The sequence below is a fragment of the Canis aureus genome, chromosome 3 (genome assembly GCF_053574225.1).
Source record: "Canis aureus isolate CA01 chromosome 3, VMU_Caureus_v.1.0, whole genome shotgun sequence".
NCBI classification, from domain to species: Eukaryota; Metazoa; Chordata; class Mammalia; order Carnivora; family Canidae; genus Canis; species Canis aureus.
In genome coordinates this window covers 32,156,713-32,184,022 of record NC_135613.1, presented here as the reverse complement: position 1 = coordinate 32,184,022, position 27,310 = coordinate 32,156,713, and the positions used below count along the sequence as shown (strand labels likewise).

The window sequence follows — 27,310 nt, the reverse complement described above, 5'->3', positions numbered from 1 at the left end:
CCAGAACCAAAGTACACTTAGTTCTAGATTTCTTCTGGAATATCTGCTTGTTCTTTCTCAGAAACTAAGTTTCAAAACATTTAAATAGTCTTTTGTGATCTCTCCAAATTAAACTAGGTATGAAGAGCACCCCCAGCCCCAGCCCAAATCCCATTCTGGACGTTTCACAGACTACCACCTGCCTGTTGATGGAGTCACCATCTCGTGAATCTAAAACTCCTAGTGATACATGGGTCTGGAGATCAGGAGAAATATTAACAAGCTGAAATGTCCTCCAGTTGAATTATGAATTCTAAGGATTTATTTCACAAAATACTTTTATTTTGTAATTATGTTGTATGTATTATGAGCTAGTGCAAGCTTTTCTGTCAGTAAAAGTGTGGAAAGAAAATAATATAGAGGTTCTTCAAAAAGTTAAAAAACAGATTTGACATATCCTGCAAGCCCACTCCTGCAAGCCCACTCCTAGGCATACACCTTAAAGAACTGAAAACTGGTATTCACACACGTACAAACATTTCATAGCAGCACTACTCATAATGGCCAAAAGGTGGCAAGAGCCCAATGTCCATAAATAAATAAATAGATAAATAAATGTTACTCAGCCATGAAAAGGAGTAAAATACTGCCACAATACAGTATGGATGGTCCCTGAAAACACTATGCTACATGAAGAAGCTAGACACAAGAGATCATAAAGTATATGATTCCATTTATATGAAATATCCATTTTATATGAATTATGAAACATTCTGTTTATTTGAAAGAGGCAAATCCACAGAGACAGAATGCAGCGGTTGCTAAGGGCTCTGTGTACGTGTGTGTGGGATGAAAGCTGCTTAACAGGTATAGGGCTCCCTTTGGGAAGAAGGAATCTTCTGTAACGAAACAGAGCTGGTGGTTGCACAACATAGTGAATGTGCTAAATGACATTACATTGTTCACATTAAACTGGTTCCTTTAATGTTATACGAATCTTACCTCAAAAAAGAGGGAGGAGGGACCCTGGGTGGCTCAGCGGCTTAGCGCCTGCCTTCAACCCAGGGCGCGATCCTGGAGTCTCAGGATCGAGTCCCACATCAGGCACCCTGCATGGAGTCTGCTTCTCCCTCTGCCTCTCTCTGTGTGTGTCTCTCAAGAATAAGTAAATAAAATCTTTTAAAAAAAAAAAAAAAAAGAGCAAGGGACGCCTGGATAGCTCAGTTGGTAAAGTGTCTGCCTTTGGCTCAGGTCATGATCCCGGGGTCCTGGGATCAAGTCCCACATGGGGCTCCTTGCTCAGCGGGGAGTCTGCTACTCACTCTCCCTTCTCCTGCTTGTGTGTGCATGCTCGCGCTTTCTCTCGCTCTGACAAATAAATACTAGGATACATTTTTCCATTTTAATTTTTTCCCCTCTATCTCTTAATGTGGCAAGTACTTGAAATTATCCCAATCTTCAAATAAAAATCCTTTCAGGTACTTGTCACATTGAGACAGAAGGGGAAAATTTTTTTTTTTTAAGATTTTATTTATTTATTCATGAGAGACACACAGAGAGAGGCAGAGACACAGGCAGAGGGAGAAGCAGGCTCCATGCAGGGAGCCTGATGCGGGACTCGATCCTGGGACCCCAGGATCACGCCCTGGGCCAAAGGCAGGCTCTAAACCGCTCAGCCACCCAGGGATCCCCAGAAGGGAAAAAATTAAAATGGAAAAATGTATCATAGTTTGGTCTAATTCAAATACCTAGCCTGTCTTGTGGCTCAAGGCATGAAATAAAGTTCAAGTTCCCTATTCTTTTTCTTTGGAAGAAGAAAATGGGGAGCTGATCCCAAATGAGCAGCTGCCATGAAGCTCCTATGGGTATGACCATGGTGCAAGAGAGGGCATGGAGACCGTCTCAGCCTGGATTCACATGTACAGTTGTCTGAACTCGTTTCTGGCTACAAATAAGACTCAAGTGGGGCTTTTCTGACTATCTAGCCCAGAGGACAAGATCACTATCCTAGACAGCAGCACATATTAATGTGATCCGAAACCAGGAGCATCACCCTTGTAGAAAATCAAGAAACTGGGGATTTAACAAAACCAAAGCCTTAGTTTCACAACACTACTCTGCCTCCTGGAGGCAAAGTAAAAGGAGAGACAAGGCATATCTTTAGACTCTGAGGAGCTGATGACAGATCACAGAGACTAGCTGACTTGTATCTAGGGAGCACAAGGGGGGAAGGGGCAGTGCCTGCCCAGATGTGAGAAAATATGTTTCTCAGGGCAGGCAGGGAAGGACCCTCCCTGCTTACAAGAAAGAGATGTTGCTATAGAAGTGGAAATAAGGAGTGACATACATACATGCTGAATTTTTCTCTCATCTTTTTAAGAAAGCTATCCATAAAGGAAGCTGGAAGAAGATAAAGGAAAATTTAGACATAGAATTCAAGAAAAATGTTAAATGGTTTATACAGCCAATTCTAATAAAAAATTTAAAATATGTAAGATTCGAATCAAAGATTTAACAGAGTAAAATATCATCCATTTTATGAGCAAACCAAACATTTTTAATAATCCAAACGAACAATTCCTCATCCACCATGATGACACTGCTTTGAGGCCCTTTTCCCTTGGTGGCAGCAACTCTGCTAGAAGGCAGGAGCCCTATGGTGCCTCCCTCTGGTCTCCTGTAGACAAGTCTACCTGTGCAAGATGGCATGGTGCAAAGCTTCCAGACCATTCCTTCACAAAAGGACCAGACTGCTATACACTACACCCATTCCTTTCCAGCACTGCCTCAGGCTGCCTCTGGCGATACCTCAAACAGTCATCTTTGAAGATACCTTGGCTTTATCTCAAGTGATTTATGGGTCAAATTCCCTGAACATGCATCCACTTAGTCAACCAACACATTTTAAGGCCTAGGATGTAAGACAGTGTTCTGGATGCTGAGAACACAAGCCAACAAAACTGTCATGTTTAGGGGTGCCTGGGTGGTTCAGTCAGTGAAGCATCTGCCTTTGGGTCAGGTCATGATCCCAGGGTCCTGGGATCAAGTCCTGTGTCGGGCTCCGGCTCAGTAGGGAGTCTGCTTCTCCTTCTGCCTCTGCTGCTCCCCCTGCTTGTGCTCTCTAATAAATAAATAAAATCTAAAACAAAACAAAACAAACCCCAGGCATGCTTAGCCTAGTTGCCCACATTGGTCTCACAAGCCAGGGGAGAAAGCATGGGACACTATACTATAATGCACAGAGGCCGGCAGTGGGGGGCTCTACCAATACAAGCGGAACTAATAAAAATCAAAAGGGCTAGTTTCACTCAGCTCTGTGATCCACACAAAGTCCTGGAAATACACTCACAGGGCAACCTGCACCACAGGTGAACAGCCAGGACAGAACTCTAGGTCTCCGGGAAGAAAGAGCTAAAGCAGAGCATGCAGCTGACCCCTGCCTTAGGGATGAGAGGGGAAGACACGTGCCAGCATAGGATATGCCACTTGACAAGAAAAGGGAGGGATAGGTGGTGGACTCAAGTGACTCTGGGCATCATGGTTCACTAGCTGAGATGCCCAACAGCAAAGGTGATTGTAGGTTAAAATCCTCAGAGCAGGGACGCCTGGTTGGCTCAACGGTTGAGCGTCTGCCTTCGGCTCAGGGCATAATCCTGGGTCCGGGGGATCAAATCCCACATCGGGCTCCCTGTGAGGAGACTGCTTCTCCCTCTGTCTATGTCTCTGCCTCTGTGTCTCTCATGAATAAATAAATAAAAATCTTTAAAAAAAATCCTCAGAGCAGATTTCCAAAAGTGGAATTATGTCAAAGAGTGTGTACCTTTTGAAGGCTTTTGAAAAAAATCAGCTGAGGGGCGCCTGGGTGGTTCAGTGGACTAAATGTCCGACTCTTGTTTTCAGCTCAGGTCCTGATCCCACGGTCGTGCATTGGGCTCTGAGCTAAGCACAGAGTGCTTGAGATTCTCTCTCTCTGCCCCTCCCCCCATGAGCACACACGCTCTTTCTCAACCCAAAAAAAATAAATCTTAAGAGTCATTTAAAAAAATCAGCTGAGCCTGTTTGACTACAGAGTTGTTAATTTAGCAGTATTAAATATTACTGTAATGAACTTCTTCACACATATTCTAGTACATCATGAGGTTTTAGGTATAAAATACTAGTATTCATGAGTATTATTATTTTAATATTTTTCCAATTAAATATATTTTAATATTTAATTGAATCCTCTTGAGATTTATCTTGAAAACTCCCTTACTGGTTGCATTAAAATTTTAAATCAAGGGATCCCTGGGTGGCGCAGCGGTCTGGCGCCTGCCTTTGGCCCACGGCGCGATCCTGGAGACCCGGGATCGAATACCACATCGGGCTCCCGGTGCATGGAGCCTGCTTCTCCCTCTGCCTGTGTCTCTGCGCCGCCCCCCTCCCTCTCTCCCTCTCTCTATCATAAATAAATAAAAAAATTTTTTAAAAATTTAAAAAAAATTTCAAATCAAGCAAAGGTACATTTGCTGGGCATGATTTATTCTATATCAACATAACTCTAAGACAGAAAGAACATTACTTACCTGCAATTCTGAGACCACCAAATCAGAGCAGAACAGACACGAAGGCATTCATTGGTCCTGATCCTATTCAGTGGGGGCAGTTATGTTTTATCAGAGGCTTTACATTGTTTGATGACAAGCCCTGCTGGAGGTAGTGTGCATCTGTGATACAAACACCACTTTATCTTTCTAAACACTGAAAAAGGCAGAACTCTAAACACATCCAGCCTTCAGAGTTGTCCATGAAGGACTGGGGGCTTGTAAGAAACACAGTAAGCTTCTCACTTCTGAATAATTCTCTAGTACAAAGATATTCTGAACAAGAAGATGAAATGATAATGTGAAAGAGTCTCCTAGCCGAATGGAGGAAAATCTGAGGGTAAAATGGAATATATTTTTCTTTTAAATATTTTATTTATTTACTCATGAGAGACACACAGAGAGAGAGGCAGAGACACAGGCAGAGGGAGAAGCAGACTCCCCACAGGGAGCCCAATGCAGGACTCGATCCTAAGACCTCGGGACCATGATTTGAGCCACAGGCAGACACTCAACCAATGAGCCACCCAGGTGCCCCCAAATGGAATATATCATTGAAAACACACACAGTAACACTCAAAAAATAAAGAAACAAGAGGAAAGGTAAAGCTTTTCTTTAGGAAGGAACACAAATCGACATATAAGGAATGACAGACCTAGAAAACTATGTGGGGGCCCCTAAACTAGTAACACGTTCAGGCAAAGATCACGGACAGATGCTACCATGTGCTAGGTTAGAAGATACAAGGTCTACAAGTGCCACTCATAGATCATTTCCTAATTATAAAAAGGAAAAGGTATTATCTGACAGACACCACCTTAATCAAATGATTATACTTAGTATTACCAAGAATGGAACAAATTAACATTAGATATCTCATGATATAATAAAATGAGAAGTATTGGTATACACCTATAGAGCATTTTTGCCAAAAATGTTGTGCCTGAATCCAATCACAAGGAAACGTTTATTAAACTCCAGAATGTGAGGGGTGCTTAAGTGGCTCACTCAGTTAAGCATCTGACTCTTGGTTTTGGCTGGGGTCATGATCTCAGTGTCCTGGGATGGAGCTCCACTTCTAGCTCTCTGCTCAGTGGGGAGTCTGCTTCTTCTGTTCCCTCTGCCCCTCTCCTGCTCACGTGCACACGCGTGCTCTTTCTCTAAAATAAATAAATAAGCCTTTTAAAAAAATCCAGAATGTGAGACATTACAAAAAACTGGTCTAAACACTTCAAAAATGTCACTGTCGTGACAGCACAAAAGGTGGGAAGACTACTCAAGATGTGGTGAGCCTAATAAGGAGACATGATAATCAAACATGCAACTCATGAATTTGATTATGCCCTGAATGTGAAAAAGAGTATGAAGACATTTGAGAGAACACTGAAGAATCTTAAATGTGGACTGGATTAGGCATTATTGAATCTATGTTAAAGTTTGGGATATAACGATACTATTATGGAAATGTAAAAGAATATCCTTGTTCTTGAGACAGTAGCCTGGAGTTATAAGGAATAAAAGTATCCTGACGTCTGCAACAATCTAATGGTTCACCAAAAAGCACTGAGAAAGAGAAAATGTGGACTTCCCAAAAAGTTACAAACTACTTGGTAAAACGTATAGAATGGGGATGGATTCCTGGGGTGGCTCAGCAGTTTAGCGCCTGCCTTTGGGCCCAGGGCGTGACCCCTGGAGTCCGGGGATCAAGTTCCACATCGGGCTCCCTGCGTGGAGCCTGCTTCTCCCTCTGCCTCTGTGTGTCTCTGCCTCACTATCTCTCTGGGTCTCATGAATAAATAAATAAAATCTTAAAAAAAAAAAAGGTACAGAATGTTCACTGACCCTTTTTACAACTTTCTGTAGCTTCAAAATTATTCAAAATTAAAAGTTAGGGAGAAGGATATTAAGGTCAATGAAAAGTAAATATAGGAATATAGGGGCACCTGGGTGGCTCAGTGGGTTGGGTGGTTGGGTGTCTGCCTTTGGCACAAGTTATGACCTCAGGGTCCTGGCATTGAGAGGATGAGTCCTCCCTGCTCAGTGGAAAGTCTGCTTCTCCCTCTGCCTCTTCCCTTGCTCGTGCTCTCTCTCTCAAATGAGTAAATCTTAAAAAAGAGAAAAATATCAATTTTCTTTTAAAATACCCTTGACAGGGACACCTGGGCGGTTCAGCAGTTGAGTGTTTGCCTTCAGCTTAGGGCGTGATCCCAGGATCCGGGATCAAGTCCTACATCAGGCTCCTTGCAGGGAGCCTGCTTCTCCCTCTGCCTGTGTCACACTCTGCCTTCTCTCTCTCGATCATGAATAAATAAACAAAATATTTTTTAAAAATAAAATAAAATAAAATGCCCTTGACCTTATCTAACAAAAGATGAGACTGCCTACAGATCAATCAGAGGAAATTACTGTTGTTTCTGTAACTCTCTCAACTCCTCACTGCCCGCCCCCCTCCCCAACTGATGGAACCAGGGAAGCTCCTTCAGTAGCCAGGAAACTCGGCACAGCATATGTCCCTGACTTACTGACACCATCAGTGAGCACATTTTGGTTTCTAAGGCCACTCTGAAAACCAGATGAATCAATATTTCATGTTTAATTTTCATATTTAATTTTTCCTCCTTTTAACAGTGCTTCAGTGTTTTTTCTCAGGCTGGCTAGAGATGTATCGATTTAATCTTTTCAAAACACCAATTTTCAGTGTCACTGATTTTTTCTGCTATGTCTATTTTCACTATCATGGATTTCTCCTCTTACCTTCATTATTTCCTCTTCCTGCCTGCTTTGTGTTCAATGTCCCAGCAGGCATCAAAGCAGAAGCTTAGCTGGCTGAGGCCTCATTTGTTTCTACAGCACACACTTCATTGCATCACAGCCTCTGTGGCACAGCTCTCACCAAGACCCACAAACGCTGAGGGGTTTGTTTCACTTTCATTCAAATGAAAATATTTTCAAATTTCCCTTATGATGTCATCTTTGACTTTGATTTAATTTCTAGATATTTGAGGATTTTCCAGACAGTGTTCTGTTACTGATTTCTACTGTAATTCAACAGCCACCACGTTATTCTGAAGCCCTATCTGACAGTTCCCACATCTGGGTCACCCCCAATGCCGCTTCATGGATCTCTCTTTCAACAACAGACCCCTTTGTATATATTGCACTTTTTCGCTGAGTGCCAAAGAAGATCAACAGCAACAGAAACAAACAGTGTCTGCAGAGAAAAACAGCACACCTCCTTCCCCTGCCAGGCCTGGTACAGACAGGTTAAGTCCACCGAGGCTCTGGCTGAGCAGCATCTGTGTGCACAACAGGCTTCAAACCACTCCCCAGTAAGCTGCCTTAACCGTCACACCAGAACATTTTTCTCACAAATTATCGGCCAAAAGAGAAACAACTTCCACATCTGCTGCAAGCTGGACATGAGGCAGAAAAGCAAACCCTTCTGCTCAAAATTCATACTCACATCAAGTTGCCTCACTGTAAGGATGTGCCTTCATTTTATTTTGACAGAACATGAATGTCTATTAAACTGAGAGAGCACGCAAAGGACTCAGCAACAAGTGAGTGTCCTATACCGTGCCATGTACGTGGTCTCCGGCTCATTCTCCCTGCCCCACAGCTACAGGGCTCTCCCACAACCCCATCCTCCCAATGGGCTGAAGCTCTGCCTCACTTCCCTTGTGCATCCAGGGGTTCCTCAGTAACTGTCCTCAGGAGCTACACTTTAGACTGTACAAACCTACACCTGCCTGGAAACCATACCAGCCGGACTTCCAAACTCAAACCCTACGACGACTTCAAACAGTGATACATTGAGAATCTGATATTCATACTCACTTTTTCTCCAGCCTTGAGAAATGTAAGAACACACTGGAGCTGCAGTCTCAACCATCAAAGTGTGGGGTGAATCCGGCTGTGTAATAAGGGATGCCAGGGGATGTTAGAAGCACATTTAAACAGTAGTGATAGTTCCTATGTGAAATAGTTTTGGCTGATCCTAGTTGCTAATTGCTAAGCAATAAATTTCTAAACATGTTCAGTTGTTTTTTTAGTTATCCTGTATTTTCCTATGTTCATAAAAAGTTTTGGTTTTTTTTTTTGACACTTACTTCATTGTAGTTTCTGTATGGGACAAAGTAAATCTTTTAAGGAAGAGTTATGTTGGAAATGCTTTATTTTTTACAGAAGGGTATTGATTATGCATTAAGCACTGAAAAGATCTCTCCAACTTTCTCTCAAATTAGGTCTTGCCTAGATGAACAGCTCAAATTTGGCAATAAAAAAGCAATTTTGCCATCAAGCACAGTAGTTACCACTAAACATACAACATGTTTTTGAAAGAACCAAGAAAATACATCAATAGGAAAAGAGTATAAAAGGCAGCAATATACTCAGAGCACTTTAAACTCAATAAAGAACCAGGGAGGCACGAGCAAGACACCACCTCCTGTGGCTGAGGACTTCCTTCTAGAGGCGCTTGAGGCCCCTCCAGACTGAGAAGACCCACCAGGATCAGCATAATGGATGAAAAGAGACTGCTCTCAAGTCATGTCATATTTCAGAACACTAGGGACACAATTAAGATCCTACAAGTATCCAGATGGAAAAACTGATGATACAAAAAGGACCAAAAGTCAATGACATCCAACTTGCCAACAGCAACACTGGACATTGGGAAGAAAACAGGACAATGTCTTGAAAGAATTCCAAAGAATTCCATACTCAACAAAATTATCAAGTGTAAGGTCAGAATAAAGAGATATAAAGCTTAGGATGCTATTAGGGGATATTTCCTCCCCAAAGGGGAACAAATGGGGCAGACACCCCATCCTTAACCAAGGAAGGTCCAGAGGAGACAGAGTTTTCTTTCTTTAAGATTTTTAAATTTATTTATTCATGGAAGACAGAGAAAGAGAGGGAGAGGCAGAGACACAGGCATAGGAAGAAGCAGGCTCCATGCAGGGAGCCTGACGTAGGACTCGATCCCTGGACTCCAGGATCACGCCCTGGGCTGAAGGCAGCGCCGAACCACTGAGCCACCCAGGCTGCCCGAGGGTTTTCTTTCTTGGTCCCTCCTAGTTGATGGGCCACAGTGTTCGTGGATGCAACAGCCACACAAGGAAGAGCTAATCCATGTGGCTATCAGGTGTCTCTCAGGCACTGCTACATGCATCTTTGCTGTCATTCAGTGAAGGCACAATTTAGTGAGTAAGCCTTATGAGTAGACTGTTATGTTAGGGATCACTAAATAGACTTATCCTAAGCCACCAAACTAGATTTTAAAAGTATAGCTAGAAAGAAGATACAGCTTAAATTATTTTTAGTCAACCTTAAAATTTTCAAGGACTTATATGCCAGCTGTTACAATACTAAGTACTCTTTGCATCACCTGATTAACCCCTCAGGAACCCAATGAGTATCAATGGTCATCATTCCTTGTAATTTTAAATCTGTAAAATCATAAGAAAAATATCTGAGGTTAAAAAAAGGGTCAGAACTAGCTCAAAGTTGTTCAGTTAGTATTACACCCAGCAACTAGACAAGCCCAGGGGCTTATGCTGACACTACACTTATTCTCATTTTAAGACAATGAGTCTACATAAAAAAGTCTTTTTAAACATTTATTTATTTAGGGGTGCCTGGGTGGCTCAGTTGGTTAAGCATCTGCTTTCAGCACGGGTCCTGGGATTGAGGCCTATGTCGGGCTCCCTGCACCTTGCCTCTCCCTCTGCTTATGCTCTCCCTGTGAAATAAAAGAATAAAATATTTTTAAAAAAAGATTTATTACAGGAATGCCTGGGTGGCTCAGCGGTTAAGTATCTGCCTTCAGCTCAGGGGGTGATCCTGGGGTCCCAGGATTGAGTCCCACATCAGGCTCCCTGCATGCAGCCTGCTTCTCCCTCTGCCTGTATCTCTGCCTCTCTGTGTGTCTCTCATTAATAAATAAATAAAAATTCAAAAATTTATTTGTTTGTTTATTTATTTGGAGGGGAGAGAGAGCACACAGGAGCATGAGTGTGAGGGGAAGGGCAGAAGGAGAGGATCTTCAAGCAGGAACTGTTTCCCCTCAGTGTGGAACTCGCCAATGAGGTCGACAATGACCAGGACAACAATGCAGGGCTTGACCTCACAACCCATGAGATCATGACCTCAGCCAAAACCAAGAGAAAGACACTTAATTGAGCGAGCCACCTAGGCGCCCCATGTCTATATAAAATTTTTAAAAAGTAAGAGGGCACCTGGGTGGCTCAGTGGTTGAGCATCTGCCTTTGGCTCAGGTCACAATCCCAGGGTCCCTCTGGGGAGCCTGCTTCTCCCTCTGCCTGTGTCTACCTCTCTCTGTGTCTCAAATAAATAAATAATAAATAAGCTCTTAAAAAAAACTTTTAAGCAGGAAAACAGATGAAAAAATGAAGACTTGTCCCCTTGCTCATACTTTTCCCAAGTCTAAATATTCTTTGTCCTCTCCCTCTTCCTGCTGGGAAATATCACTCAACCGTAAAATCAGAGCTTAAAGACACATCTTCCCTAAACGTTCCTGACCACCCCTCTCCCTCTCCCCAGCTAACCACCCTCTTTTGCGTTCTCCTGATCCATTTCTATTTTTCTATCCTACAAGGTTGTAAGCAGGGACTGTGCCTTGCCTTCACTGCTATTTTGGACATTTGTTTTGAGTTGGGGAGTGATCTGTTCACCTTATAAACAACCTTTTCTAGGAGCTACCCCATGGTTCCTCTTCCCAACCTGTCTTGGGGTGATCCACCAGCTCCTGACAGCATGTTTACACTACACAAGCCTGTCTCCTCACCACTGACCCAGTCATAGCTGACCAGACCAGGAATAGGTACCCAGCTCAAGTCAGAACAAACTCTATCCCCCGATAATGTGGAAACTGAGACTGCTAGTGGGGCGGACTGTCCAGGTCTGGAAGTGGGACATGAACTTGAGAACTGCAGCTGGCTACCCTTCACACCTTGGACACAGCTCTCTTAGCAGCAGAAAGAGCAACACAGATGCACAAGAGGAGCACACTTGCTACTGTCTCTGTTCCTGTGTCTGTTCAGGCTCCTCTATATTCTAGTCGTTGTCATTAATTCTTCCTGTGTTTTGTTAATCTAGAGCTTCAGTTATTTGCTTCTTGCAATCAAGTAAATCTAATAAAATGATCTGTACACCGTACCTGTGCCCTCACCAAGAACCCATTTCCTAGGTGCATGCAAAAAGTACACAAACTCCTCATTTTATGGCTTCACCAATGGTCTCTGGAAGAGGTCTCCCAAATTCCCACTGGTCTTCCTTTCCAAGCTGGAATGCTTTGCCTGCAATTACATACCCTACGTCTGTCTCCCACCTGGATGATGGCAACATCTGCCATACCTAATCCCTTCCTCCTCCTTGAGTCTCATCTCCAACCGGTTTAAAGGATACCATTCTCTAGTACTTCCTATTCCCCTGACCGCACTCAATTTTTAGAATCCTACACCCTGCAGTGCCCTGCAGGTTCAATCTCCTGCTATCTTTACAGGCCTTACCTTTCCAAACTGACTAATGGTGGCTTTACCACACTCAAGGACAGACTCAAACAGACCCTTCCCAGCAGGCTACCACTCAATTTTAACAATCCTATCTCCCACCCTCTGCACTCCACCCCCACTGCCCCTGGCCTCCATCTCTGACTAGCCTGCGCTGACTTGCTCCCCCAGCTGTCTCTTTCCCTCTTCAATCCACCCTACACATCACTGCCTGATTTATCTTCCTGAAGGACAGCTCTGACATCTGACTCCTCCGCTCAAGTCTTCAAACACTCCTCCCACGGAAGAAAATCAAACTTTTCCGCCCAGCCTAATTTAAAGCTCTCCACCTTACCCACTGTGTCCCAGGTGTCCCCTCCTCCCCAGGGCTCCGAGCACTAAGTCTGGAGAGGGCCAGACAGATGTACACTAACAGGCCAAGAGAGTCCGCTACTCTGCCAGATTTGGACCAAGATCCTGACCATTTCAACAGATTTCTCTTAAACATAAGTCCTAGAAACACAAATGCATTTTTTGCCTTAAAGAACTAAAGACAATTTTTAAAAAGTATGATAAACTCCACAGTGAAAATTAAGACATGCTCCCAACACGTATGAGCTGAAGACACGAGTATCAGATTTCCTTTAAAAACTACAAAACAAGGCGATCCGTGGGTGGCTCAGCGGTTTAGCACCTGCCTGCCTTCGGCCCAGGGTGTGATCCTGGAGTCCCTGGATCAAGTCCCACATGGGGCTCCCTGCATGGAGCCTGCTTCTCCTTCTTGCTTGGGTCTCTGCCTCTCTCAGTCTCTCTCTCTCTCTCTCGAATAAACAAAATCTTAAAAATAAAATAAAAATAAAAACTACAAAACACAGAAAGCACTCTGAACTGAAAGTGTTTCTATAACTCATTTTCCTAAATCAGTTGTGACTTATGGTGGGAACTGGAAAGAAGCAAGAATACAGATTCTATACCTTCAGACTATTTAAAATTATGCACTGTTCTTTACTGTAAAGCTATGCAGACATCTATATCTATTATGTGGTCACTGTTAGAAAAGGATTTACTGAGCCCATCCTTGTGCCAGGTACTCGTTTAGGCCACTCTGAGGTAAACAGGAATATTCCATTCTGATGACATGTACAAGCCATACTACACGATAGCACTAAAAGTGGATGGAAGTTTTAAATTGTTGATAAAAGATTTAACAATATAATGGCCTTGATAATCTGGGTTCATATTTGTGAGTCCAGCTCACATATTCATTCATTCAACAAATACTCACCAAGCCTCTCCTATCCATGCACTGAAGCAAGGATGTTCCTCAGTAAACAAGACAGTTCTTGCTGCTAGGGAACTTACTTTCTAGTTCAGGAGGGCATAAGTAAATACACTATGTATGATGCTGTCCAGTGTTAAGGAAAAACAAAACTGGGTGAGATGGTGAGATGAAGTGGGATGAGGGGATCCTTTATAAGGGTGGCTTAAGAAAGTGTGGAGATGATTATACAGAGTCCGAGGAGTGGGGTAAGCAGGTGCAAAGTCCCTGGGACACAGAGTTCTTCCTGCCACTCAAGTTCCTACCTCCTTAGAGACTCGCTGATAACCCTGTCACTTATCCCTGAATGTGACAAATTGACTTTGACAATTTGACAAGCTGACAAATTAACTTTTTTTTTTGTCCCTCTCTGGATGTTCAGTCCAACTGCTATCTCTCTCTCTCTCTCTCTCTCTCTCTCTCTCTCTCTTTTTTTTTTAAAGACTTTATTTATTCATGAGAGGTACAAAGAGAGGGAGAGAGGCAGAGACACAGGCAGAGGGAAAAGCAGGCTCCATGCAGGAAGGACGTGGGACTGGATCCCAGGTCTCCAGGATCACACCCCAGGCTAGAGGCGGTACTAAATCGCTGAGCCACTGGGGCTGCCCTGCTATCTCTCTCTTAAAAGAAATCTTGTTGGTACAAAAAAGCTAAGTCATAAAAAATGGGGGATGGTAGGGGAACATAGCAAAGCAGCAAATATTCAAATAAGATAAAATTCCTTGATCAAAGAATCCTTAGTCATTAGGAATTCACCAAGGAGCTTACTGAATGTAAGAAAACCAAATTCCATCTAAGTTATTCATTAATCAGGAATGTTTAAAAAGCCAAGGAGACAAACAAGACCCCTAGAGAAGGGATAACAGATAGAGTCACTGTGAGCTATGTAGGCAGGAGGGCCCTTCCACAGAACTGGATACTGTGAAGTGAGGGGACTCTAAGCTGGGGGAGACTGCAGGGAGGACAGCACCTGGACAGTGGTGCTCAGGACCACGGCCACTCCGGCTCTGTCTTCATGCAGTTCTCAGTGTCTGGGCCTGGCACCAAGCAGCCTCCCAAATATCTAATATCAGTTTACTCCTTTCTTCAGTGAATGATTTTGCCTCCTCCCAATACTACCTAATGTAGTAATTAGCAATGTGATGACGCACTGGGGCGATCACGCATCTAAATTCTGACAATAGTTGATTTTTCTTTTAAAGCCACAAATAGCATTGATTCAAAAAGCATAAGAGGCTCACATATCATTGAACCTTCTGAGGAAAAAGTCCTAGAAAACAGTGATATAGAAAAGGCACCCAAGAATGGTTCCAAAGAGAGCATATTCTGATTTTTTAACCACTTCATATATTTTCATGGAATAAATTCGTCTGATTATCTGTCCTGTTTGCCAATAAAAAACCTCACATTAAAAAAGAAATGTTGGGGGCAGCCCCAGTGGCGCAGCGGTTTAGCGCCGCCTGTACCCCAGGGCCTGATCCTGTAGACCCGGGATCGAGTCCCACGTCGGGCTCCCTGTGTGGAGCCTACTTCTCCCTCTGCCTATGTTTCTGAGCCTTTCTCTCTGTGTCTCTCATGAATAAATAAAATCTTAAAAAAAAAAATTAAAGAAGAAATGTCATTAACAGCTCCATCTTTTGGGAAATGGTTAACTCTAGAAGTGAAAAATTAAAATGATTCCTATTTCCTCCTAACTACCCTGCGTTACCCCCCAAAAGTTTAACTGGCCTAGTCAAGGCTCTCTTGTTTGCTAGTAAGAATTCCCACTGGGGGATCCCCGGATGGCTCAGCGGTTTAGCGCCTGCCTTCAGCCCAGGGCGTGGTCCTGGAGACCCGGGCTTGGGATGGAGAACCACTTCAGGCTCCCTGCATGGAGCCTAATTCTCCCTCTGCCTGTGTCTCTGCTTCTCAATCTCTCTCATCAGTAAATAAATAAAATCTTTGAAAAAAAAAAAAAAAAAAAGAACTCCCACTGGAAACTGAAAAGGGACCTCACAGTTCCTGAAGCCAGGAAGCATGGTGGGCTCCAGGAGAAGTTTCTGTTTTTCTGGGTATAATCTCTCTATCCTTCTATCACCCTCTCTCCAGACCATCTACTGTCATCTTGTGCACAGTCCAAAACCACCTACAATTCACATCCTAACCACCATCCAATGCCAGCCATGTCTGTTTCTAGAGATTCCTCTGCCCCACCTCACTGGCTAACTGTCCTCAGACCAGGTGGCCAGCCAGCTATGCCACAGGAGAAGATGGCAGGCCCTGCCACAGGTGCTACAGATGGGGTCTGTAGAAGGGAATATGGGTAGGACCAAGCAGTAACTGGTGTCTTTACTATAATAACAATCATCCCCCTTTAAGTTATATAAGCATTTATTCCTTTACTCAGTCACCATTTAACCAGTTGAAAAGGATGAGTCATAAAGTACCATATACAAATCCAAACACATGATAATTCAGTTCCCCAAAACTTACGGTAACAGATAACATGTGGCACTAAAAAATAAAAAAGACAAGTAAAAAAATCTCTTTAAATCTTTTTTTTTTCTTTACAGGAATTCATGAATATCCCCAAGGTCTTATCCATTTATTGTGCCAAATCTAGGAGAAAGGGCCATGGGCCAGAATTGGAGAGCATCTAAGAAAAGAGGCCACTTGCTCTTTTCCTACACCACACATTTTCATGTTCATCTGTCACAAATGTCAAGAAAAACTAGACGCAACCTCCCAAAAGACCATTTTTAAGTAGTTTCTTGGAAGATAAATTCCATTTTTCTCTAGAAGCTACGTTAGGAATGCAGGTGAGGTCTCTTTAATCCATATCTGCTGGTTGTTTCTGAGTGTCCTCCAACATCCCCTCTGCACCAAACAGCACCAGTAGGACTTCACTTTGTCTTCTGCCCTCACACAGACTTCCGGTGGGCTAGCCCCTTCTCACAGGAACACACCACCTCCAGGCTTCAGTGACTAGTTTAGGCCAACCATGAGTCATGAAAACCTCAGCTCCTCAACTGCAGTGAGGTGCCTGGGACATTGCAGCGAACTCACGGCACACCCCAAGATACTTTAAAGTTGACACACACTCAGCGAAACCCACCAGATGACAGACGCAGAAGGAGCAGGCTAGCTGAGCGTCTAGGTCACAGCTCCACCAGCAGATGGCATTACAGCCTCTGTGATGACGTCACATCCTCGCAAAGCTAAGTTTTCAGTGGTTGCTTTGAGAAAAGCAAGCGTTGCAAGAAAATCAACACGGAACAGGAAATGAAGGTGGCAGTATCCAGTCTCAATGAAGTCTGAGAAGCTATACAGCCTATTAGTTAGCAGTGGTTTATTTTAGAATAGGATAAAAAAAGACAGGCTTTAAAATTTTATGGATACGGCAGCCCCAGTGGCACAGTGTTTTAGCGCTGCCTGTGGCCCAGGGTGTAATCCTGGAAACCCGGGATCGAGTCCCACATGGGGCTCCCTGCATGGAGCCCACTTCTCCCTCTGCCTGTGTCTCTGCCTCTCTCTCTCTGTCTCTATGAATAAATAAATAAAATCTTTAAAAAAAAATAAAAATAAAAATAAAAATTTATGGATATCATTTTTCTTCAAATAACTACTAAGCTCTTGGGGCACAAATCCTTCAGTTGTTTTGAACTAATGAGTCAGTAAAGGTAACTTTAGGAATTTATTTTGGTGTAGGGGCACTGTGAAAATCCTAGTGGCACTGAAGGGGCCACAAATGTGGGAATCTTTACATTAAGACTCAAACACAGGCCTTGGGAAGATGAGGAGGGGGTGCGGCACCTCCTGAACCTACACCACCACACTGGGCTCCAACTCCATTCAAAGAGCCTCACCTCTCTCTCTGCTCCCCTGCTACAGGTGGGCTGTAAATCAAGCAATAAACTATAAATTCATCAAGAGTGGGAACTTTGTATTCTCTGAACAAAACCCAAGAGGGACTTAGTAACTGCTTACTGAAAGACATATTCCCAGGGGAAGCAAGATCTGCAATGCAGCCTTGAGGATAGTGCATCTCAAAGACCGTAGATCCTTGGGGAGACAGAAGGGCTGGAAAGGAAAGGAAAGCCACCGAAGAGCTGAAGCTGGCTTCCCAGTGGGCCCCACATAAGCAAGGCAGCTGAAGCCAAGAGCTGGCACAGAGGGAGACAGGAGAAACAAGCCAAGCCTTGAGGGTTTCAGACATGACCCTTCAAGCAGTGCAGAGTACCGGAAACACTCAAGAGAGACCACCGGGGACACAACCTTTCTATGGTTTTCTGCCCAAAATGCAAAACCTGAATCTAACCATTAGGAAGTCCAAACAGATCCAAAGTTGGGTCAAAACCAGCCTGTAATCTTTAAAATGTCAAGAGCAAGACAGACAAAGAAAGAAAGGCTGTTCCAGATTAAAGAATAGACATGATCTCTGAACACAACATGTAGGAGTGCCTGGGTGACTCAGTTTGTGAAGCATCTACCTTGGGCTCAGATCATGATCCCGGGGTCCTGGAATGAGTCCTGTATCAGGCTCCTTGCTCAGCAGGGGGTCTGCTTCTCCCTCTTTCCCCCTCAAATAAATAAATAAAAATCTTTTTAAAAAATAATAGAATAAATACAACATGTGTTCTGGACTGATGACCCCAGAACAGGAAGAACTGCCATAAAAGGCATTATGGGGACAATTAACAAAACATAAAATAGAAAACAGCTTAGTATCAGTGTTAATTTACAAATTTTGACGAGTGAACTGTGGTTTTATATAAACACATCTGTGTTCTCAAAAAATACACACTGATGTATTTAGTGGTGGTGGTGGTGAAACTGATGTGAATTTTGCATTCTACTTCTTAGTAAATTCACATTTTTTTTTAAAGATTTTATTTATTATTCATGAGACACAGAGAGAGAGAGAAAGGCAGAGACATAGGCAGGCTCCATGCAGGGAAGCCAGATGTGGGACTCGATCCCGAGACTCCAGGATAACGCCCCCAGCAGAAGGCAGATGCTCAACCACTGAGCCACCCAGGCTTCCCCCTCTTTTTTGTTTTATTTATTTATTTATTTTTTTCTTTTTTGTTTTAAAACAAAAGTCATGTACATTACAGGAGAGCAACCTGGCAATCACGTGTAGGATGAACTAGACAATGAGGAACACATCCTCTGCTACCCAGTCTGCCACTCAGGGACTACTGGGACACCCTCTCCTCTCCCAGTCCTGGCAGCAGCCCCAGAGCCACCCCTTCTAGCAGGAAGGAGGATCTCAGCCAGAGGGGCTGAGAGGGGGTTAAGAATGGAGTACTCTGGACACAAGCCAACAAGATTGGCAAACTGGGCAATCAGGAGACTAACAACAATCTGAACAGGGTGTGGCCACCCATTAATACCTCCTCACAGCATGCTCCCCACTTCCTAAATATACTACCCAATGGTGCAAAGTACTTCATTTTTATGGAAGTAGAACTAATGAGCTCAGCAGAAAGATAAAGAAACCAATGAAAGCTCAGTGGAGTGCATGGAACCATCCCTTGGAGACTTGCAGAAACATCAAGGGGAGGGAAGGCAATGCAATTCAAACTGCAGTGGACCAAGGCCACACAAACCGCCTCCACACACCGAAAGGGGACCCTACACAGCCCACAGTCCTCGACCCTCCAAAAGCACATGGTAGACTGCAGGCACAAAACAGGTCCCCGCCAAGGCACTGCTCACACTGGGAGGTCCTGTGTACTGCAGGGGGCTGGGCAGCACCCCTGGCCTCTACCCACTAGATACCAGGAGCACACCTCAAGTTGTAACAACCCCAAAGGTCCCTCTGACCTCTGAGAATTCAGTCACTGTTCCTCTCTGCAGCCTGTCAACAGAATCCATGAATGGGCTATAGTTTTCCAATCAACCAATAGAGTCTGAGCAGTCCAGGTGGACAGGCTGAGGAGAGATGCTGAGTAGACACAGCATCAAGGGTAGAGAGAACAGAGTAAGTGACAAATGCCCAACCCCATGAACTGTGGGACAACTTATGACTGATATAAGTGATACTCTAGGTAAACATGAAAGCACAGCAGCCAATCCAGAAAACTAGTGATACCTAAGTGGCTGCCACACTGGAAAGGAGGTGGGAGGAGGCACCGGCCACACTACAGACATGTTTACAGACTTAATAACCTTCTTTACAGAAGTGCCTCCTCAGAGACAGGAATGCTGTTCTCATGCCTAAACCCACAGTGATTAAGTCCCAACATGATCCAGACGTTGTCCAGGGAACTACAAAAGAATTTAAAAAAATAAATACAAAAAACTCACTCCCCAGGGGATCCCTGGGTGGCTCAGCGGTTTGGCGCCTGCCTTTGGCCCAGGGCGCGATCCTGGAGTCCTGGGATCGAGTCCCGTGTCGGGCTCCTGGCGTGTAGCCTGCTTCTCCTTTTGCCTGTGTCTCCGCCTCTCCCTCTCTCTGTATATCATGAATAAATAAATCTTAAAAAAAAAAAAAAAAAAAAAAAGAACTCACTCCTCATCATCAGTTAATTTTTCAGACCCTCCTCAGTTCAACTGTCCCAGAGGGATTCTCCTTCCAAGAAGGGACTTCCCTTACATGAACATCCAAATTTCAAACATCACAGTAAGCCTCCAAAGGAAATTTAAACTGGAAAACTTTAGAAAACCTATCTGTAGTTCTTTGTATATAAAATACTCTATTAACTTTGTGTTAGCACATAACATAAAAGAACTTTTTTTTTTTTTAAGATTTTATTTATTTGGGATCCCTGGGTGGCGCAGCGGTTTGGCACCTGCCTTTGGCCCAGGGCGTGATCCTGGAGACTCGGGATCGAATCCCACATCGGGCTCCCGGTGCTTGGAGCCTGCTTCTCCCTCTGCCTGTGTCTCTGCCTCTCTCTCTCTCTCCGTGTGACTATCATGAATAAATAAATTTAAAAAGAAAAAAAAATAAAAAAAAAAAAAGATTTTATTTATTTATTCACAAGAGACACACACACAGAGAGGCACAGACAGGGAGAATCAGGCTCCATTCCACGCAGGCAGTCTGATGTGGGACTCGATCTTGGGTCTCCAGGACCACACCTGGGGGCTGAAGGTGGCGTTAAACCACTGAGCCACCCGGGCTGCCCTAACAGAACATTTTTGAAGGTAAACAACTCACAGCAGTGTTTCTGTGGAGGTCGTGCTGCACAGCAGGCTGCTCAGGGTCTGAGATCAGAAAGTGGATTTGGGTATTATGCTGAGTGAAGTAAGTCAGTCGGAGAAGGACAAACATTATATGTTCTCATTCATTTGGGGAATATAAATAATAGTGAAAGGGAAAATAAGGGAAGGGAGAAGAAATGTGTGGGAAATATCAGAAAGGGAGACAGAACATAAAGACTGCTAACTCTGGGAAACGAACTAGGGGTGGTAGAAGGGGAGGAGGGCGGGGGGTGGGAGTGAATGGGTGACGGGCACTGGGTGTTATTCTGTATGTTAGTAAATTGAACACCAATAAAAAATAAATAAATAAATAAATAAATAAATAAAAAAAAAGAAAGTGGATTTGGGTCCCAACTCTGGGACCTCAGGTCAACTGCTTAACCCTCACACCTTAGCTCTGCTGCTAAGCGGTCAAAAGATGCCTTGCTGGTCAAGAGCTCAGAGCAGGAAGGGCAGTTTTTTCCATAGAGGGCTAGACAGCACAAGTCTGAGGCTCTGAAGTACTATAACTAGTCAGCCGTGCTATGGATTCCACAGTCACAAAAGCAGCCACAGACAACACGTGAGGGATGGTGGCTGTGCTCTGTTACGATCTAACTTGAATCAGACTTGAATTTCTCATAACTTTTGCATGTCATAAAGTATTCTTCCTTTGATTTAATAATTTAAAAACTTTAAAAAATAAAATAAAAAAATAAAAACTTTAAAAATCATTCTTGGGATCCCTGGGTGGCGCAGCGGTTTGGCGCCTGCCTTTGGCCCAGGACGCGATCCTGGAGACTCGGGGTCAAATCCCACGTCGGGCTCCCGGTGCATGGAGCCTGCGTCTCCCTCTGCCTGTGTCTCTGCCTCTCTCTCTCTCTTTCTCTCTGTGTGTGACTATCATAAATAAATAAAAAAATAAAATAAAAATCATTCTTAGTTTGTGGGCCATACAAAAAGGATGGCAGACTGTATGTAGCTTGCCAGTCTCTGGTTGAGAGTATAATGTCCGGCACCCAGCAGGTAGTCAATCCACAGTTACAGTTACTACCTTGAAAGCTTACAGATCACAATAACTACGTGCTGTAAATCACAAATCTTAGAACCAAAAACGGATCCCCAATATCCTCAAGATCTGGGCTGCTCCCACCTACCAATTCTGTTCCTAGACATTGTGCTTTGCAGTGACTTCTGCTGGCCTGAAGAATAAACTCACACTTCAGATACACCTAGCAGGGGCAGCCCGGTGGCTCAGCAGTTTAGCACTGCCTTCAGCCCAGGGCGTGATCCTGGAGTCCTGGGATCAAGTCCCACGTCGGGCACCTTACATGGAGCCTGCTTCTCCCTCTGTGTCTCTGCCTCTCTCTCTCTCATGAATAAATAAATAAAATATAAAAAAGATACACCTAGCACTCCTCCACTCCAAGAAACGAACTTTTGATTCTTTAAAATTATGTCATCTTGCTAAATCAATCTGGAAAATATACTATATGAAAGATTCCCCCCCACAAATTTATACTTTAACTGGAATTCTACCTCTAACAATTTATATGTAACCAAGAGGTTATATTTTAGCTGAACATCTACCCATATCTTTTGCTCTCTACATCTTAGGTCCATGACAGGTGTTGACACTTCTCCCCTTTCACATGACCTAAAATCTTCATCAGCCACACTGGGCTTCACTGATTAAATGCCATTTTGTCTTCGGTTTGGCCTGATTGCCTTGTACAGACTGACTGTACAGTGCTACTATCTAACGTCAACTGAAAAGTATGACTATTAAAAACCACCAGAGGTGCCGTGCCGGTGGCTCAGTCAGTGGAACGTGCAACCCCAGATTTCACCTCAGGTCCTGATCTCAGGGTCAAGGGATCAAGCCCCAAGCTGGGCTCCACACTCAGCAGGAGTCTGCTGGGGTATTCTCTCCCTCTACCCCACCCCGCCCCCCGCTGGTGTTCACACCTCCTCTCTTAAATAAATAAATCTTAAAAAAAAAAAAAAACACAACTAAAGATAACAAGAGAAGAAATATAAAATCTCAATAGTTAATTCCTATTTAAAAATTAAACATAAAATGTAAAACATTTCCATGAAGAAAACTCCAGGTCCACAGGGCTTAACTGAATTCTTCCAAATAATTAAGTTAGAAATATTAATTTCATGTAAAATCTTCTCAAGAATTATTTTTTTAAGGATTATTTATTTATTCATGAGAGATACAGACAGCGTGCAAGGCAGAGACATAGGCAGAGAGAGAAGCAGGCTCCATGCAGGGAGCCTGATGTGGGACTCAATCCCAGGACTCCAGGATCACACCCCGGGCCTAAGGCAGGGGCAGGCGCTAAAACACTGAGCCACCCAGGCGTCCCTCTTCTCAAGAATTAAAATAAAAGTTCATTTAATTTTATAAGGCCAATATACCTCCACCTAAATTCTGACAGTGACATTACAAAATAGGAGAATAGGCCAATCTCTCTCACAAATACAGTGTGCTTGAGACTCTCTCTCCCTCTGTCCCTCCTCCACTTTACCTCTCTTTAAAAAAAATGAAAGTTAGAATCTTCAAAAAAAAAAAAAAAAGAAAACAAAAAAACACCAGACTGCAGTTGTTATAGGTCAATTATGACAATTCCCATGGCATCAATTCTTTTGCAAAAAAATAATGAAAAAATGCAGGGGGAAAAAAAAAAAGCAAACCATGAGCATAAGATGTACTGAAAGAGCAAACTACAGCACCAATAAAAACTTTCACCTTGGGACACGTGGGTGGCTCAGTGGCTGAGCGTCTGTCTGCCTTTGGCCCAGGGCGTAATCCTGGAGTCCCAGTATCAAGTCCCACATCGGCTCCCTACATGGAGCCTGCTTCTCCCTCTGCCTATGTCTCTACCTCTCTATGTATCTCATGAAATAAATAAAATCTTTAAAATAAAATATGGAGAAAACAGTATCTTACTATAACATGTTCCTTGCCCCCATCAACCCATAGGAGTGAAGATGGGCCTGTATTTCTTCCAGACTTTGATTACACAGGTGCATAATTTTTCATGAATGAATCAAATGATATATCATACATACTCTGAAAATTCTTCTCACCCCCCCCATTTACTACACTGCGGTCATCTCATAACCATAAAGAAGGATCATTTTAAGTTTTTTTTTTAACAGCTGTACAGTATTCTGTGGGTAGCCAATTCCTACTAACAGGCAGTTAAAGTCAACCATTCATTCATTCCACAAATATTTGAGATATAGGGATCCCTGGGTGGCACAGCGGTTTGGTGCCTGCCTTTGGCCTGGGGCGCGATCCTGGAGACCCGGGATCAGATCCCACGTCGGGGTCCCTGCATGGAGCCTGCTTCTCCCTCTGCCTGTGTCTCTGCCTCTCTGTCTCTCTCTGTGTGGCTATCATGAATAAATAAATAAAATCTTTAAAAAAAAAAAATTTGAGATATACTACAGCAAAAGCACTGTCAGAGTATGTATCATGGAGATATCTGCCCTTGTAGAATTTATATTCTAGTTACCACTGACAATTTTGCTTTTACCTCAAAAATTTAAGGTGAGGGTTTCTAACAGAGACTTTTTAATATTCTGTTTTTGTAATTAATAAGTAATTTTTCCCCTTTTGAAAGAATTCCTAAAACTAAAATCGCTAGAATAACTTACTTTGAAAATGACTTTTATTTTTTTATTTTTTTTTTAAAGATTTTATTTATTTATTCATGACAGACACAGAGAGAGAGGCAGAGACACAGGCAGAGGGAGAAGCGGGCTCCATGCCGGGAGCCTGACATGGGACTCGATCCCGGGACTCCAGGATCCTGCCCTGGGCCAAAGGCAGGCGCCAAACCGCTGAGCCACCCAGGGATCCCTGAAAATGCCTCTTTTAATACTAAGGATATCCACCCTTTATCATATGTATTTCTAATATTTCCTCCAATATGCTCGCCTTTGAGCTATAGTTCAAAGGTCCTCTATGAGGTGTCTTTTGGTATAGATATGTTCTGAGTATTTCAGCAGATAATCTTTTTATGGCTTATAGCCTTAATGTCAGATGAAGAAACCCTTGCCCCATACACCCACCTCAAAGGTTGTAAAATATACCCCCAATATTTTTCTAGTACTTTCGTTTTTATAATTTTTAAATTTAAATCTTTTTTTTTTTTAATTTAAATCTTTAACCCATCCTGGGAATCCCTGAGTGGCCCAGTGGTTTAGCGCCTGCCTTCAGCCCAGGGCGTGATCCTGGGGTCCCAGGATCAAGTCCCACGTCGGGCTCCCTGCATGGAGCCTGCTTCTCCCTCTGCCAGTGTCTCTGCCTCTCTCTGTCATAAATAAATAAAATCAATAAGATAAGATCTTAAATAAACAAATAAATAAATAAATAAATATTTAACCCATCCAGAATCTGTATGTGCTATGAAATGTAGTCTTCAACTTTATTTTTTCCAGCATACTACCACTTGATCCAGTATCTTTCACATCATAATTCATCCATTCCCAACTGATTTCACTTTTTTTTTTAAAGATTTTATTTATTTATTCATTAGAGACACAAAGAGAGAGAGAGGGAAAGACATAGGCAGAGGGAGAAGCAGGCTCCATGAAGGGAGCCGGACATGGGACTTGATCAGGGGACTCCAAGATCACACCACACCCCAAGCTGAAGGCAGGTGCTAAACCACTGAGCCACCCAGGTGTCCCCCCAACTGATTTCAGATGCCATACTTATTGTGAACTAAATTCCCATAAGGCTACAGATCATTATCTTGACTACCTTGTTCCACCTACCTATGTTTTATAGTACTTTCAAATGGAATACTTTCCCTCTCATCTTTTTTTTTTTTTTTTCCCTCTCATCTTTTATAGAATGGACTCCTCTCAAATATTTATTCCTCCTAGGGGTGCCTGGGTGGCTCAGTCAGTGAAGCATCTGCCTTAGGCTCAGGTCATGATCCCAGGGTCCTGGGATCCAGCGCACATGGGGCTCCCTGTTCAGTGGGGAGCCTGCCTATCCCTCTGCTCCTTACCCCCATTCATGCATGCGCTCTCTCAAATAAATAAATAAAATCTTAAAAATATATTCATTTATTCCCCTCCAATTAAGGGCCATTTTTAAAATATGCCAGCATATGTATGTAGGAAAACTGCATTCATATCTATTCAAGTTCTCTTTTCTTTCTTCAAGAATGCATTTAAGTTTTCTTCATACAGTCTTATGACTAACTTAAATATGCTTTTCTCTTTAAAAAGAAAAGATTCAGGCCTAATAAACATAAAAAATGAGAGTAATCTACTTGCCTAATATAAAAAGTTATTTTTAAAGTTAGTATTTATAAAAGAGTAATTTACAAAAAAGCCGACTTTTTTTTTTTTTAAGATTTTATGGGATCCCTGGGTGGCGCAGCAGTTTGGCCCAGGGCGCGATCCCGGAGACCTGGGATCGAATCCCACGTCGGGCTCCCGGTGCATGGAGCCTGCTTCTCCCTCTGCCTGTGTCTCTGTCTCTCTCTCTCTGTGACTATCATAAATAAATAAATAAATAAAAATAAAAATAAAAATAAAAATAAAAGATTTTATTTAGTGGGACGCCTGAGTGGTTCAGCAGCTGGGCATCTGCCTTTGGCTCGGGTCGTGATCCCAAGAGTCTGGGATCTCGAAAGGCAGAGATGCTCAACCACTGAGCCATCCAGGAGTCCCCACAAAAAAACAGACTTATAAAGACTCATGGCTCTTGTTATGAACCTCTGCTCCTTTGTGTTTTCTATTCATTATTTAAGACACATGACTTAAGTTACTGACTTTTGTAATAACACTAAAAACAGAACTTCACTAAAAAGTAACATAAGGGCAGCCCGGGTGGCTCAGCGGTTTAGCGCCACCTTTGGCCCAGGGCGTGATCCTGGAGACCTGGGATTGAGTCCCACATCGGGCTCCCTGCATGGAGCCTGCTTCTCCCTCTGCCTGTGTCTTTGCTTCTCTCCCTCTGTGTGTGTGTGTCTCATGAGTGAGTGAGTGAGTAAATAAATAAATAAATAAAGCAACCAACCAACCAACCAACCAACCAGAAAGTTTATTTCAGCTAAAAATCCAGGATGAACAGCTTAATTACATGCTTCCGTGGTCTTTATCCTTTTGGTTATCTCTAAGATGGGATAAGGTCAATGGAAGGGGCAGGAGCACCAGTACAGGTGCACCTGGAGCTGGAACCTTCTCATTGTCTTTGCTTCCTCCCTTGGCCAATCTCAGCCATCTCACTCACAGAAATAAAAAGCAAGAAAGGCAAGGGGGTGTCACTAAGAGAGGAACCTGTTTGTCTAATCACAGTTATTCATCATGCTGATACCTCCTTTCTGCCTCTTCTTCCAGATGATCCAAATAACGCTCCAACTTTCTTCCCCAAGAATGTCCCCGATTTTATAATAGGTCAATATGTGTAAGACTTCAGAGCTACTTATATTCAGTTTATCAAGGAGTATCTAAAGTAACCTGCAGGGCAGCCCAGGTGGCTCAGCGGTTTAGCGCTGCTTTCAGCCCAGGGCGTGACCCTGGGGACCCGGGATCCAGTCCCACGTCGGGCTCCTGGCATGGAGCCTGCTTCTCCCTCTGCCTGTGTCTCTGCCTCTCTCTCTCTCTGTAACTCTCATTAATAAATTTTGAAAACAAAACAAACAAAAACAAATCTTTTGTTTGAAACTCAATCCCACCCCCCTCCCAATCATCAAAGCCATCTTTTTTTTTA

The 27,310-nt window shown here is 43.3% G+C and overlaps 1 protein-coding gene across 3 annotated transcripts in view; it reads right to left on the bottom strand.

Moving 5' to 3' along the window:
- GNB1 (G protein subunit beta 1) overlaps positions 1-27,310 on the bottom strand; it is a 100,832-nt gene that overhangs the window by 51,244 nt on the left and 22,278 nt on the right. Inside the window, exon 2 of one of the 3 annotated variants that reach the window (XM_077891608.1) lies at positions 8,401-8,476. The exons of the other annotated variants lie outside the window; for them this stretch is intronic. The gene's annotated coding sequence lies outside the window, so the exon portion shown is untranslated. The remainder of the gene's footprint in view (positions 1-8,400; positions 8,477-27,310) is intronic. 3 annotated transcript variants of the gene reach the window in all.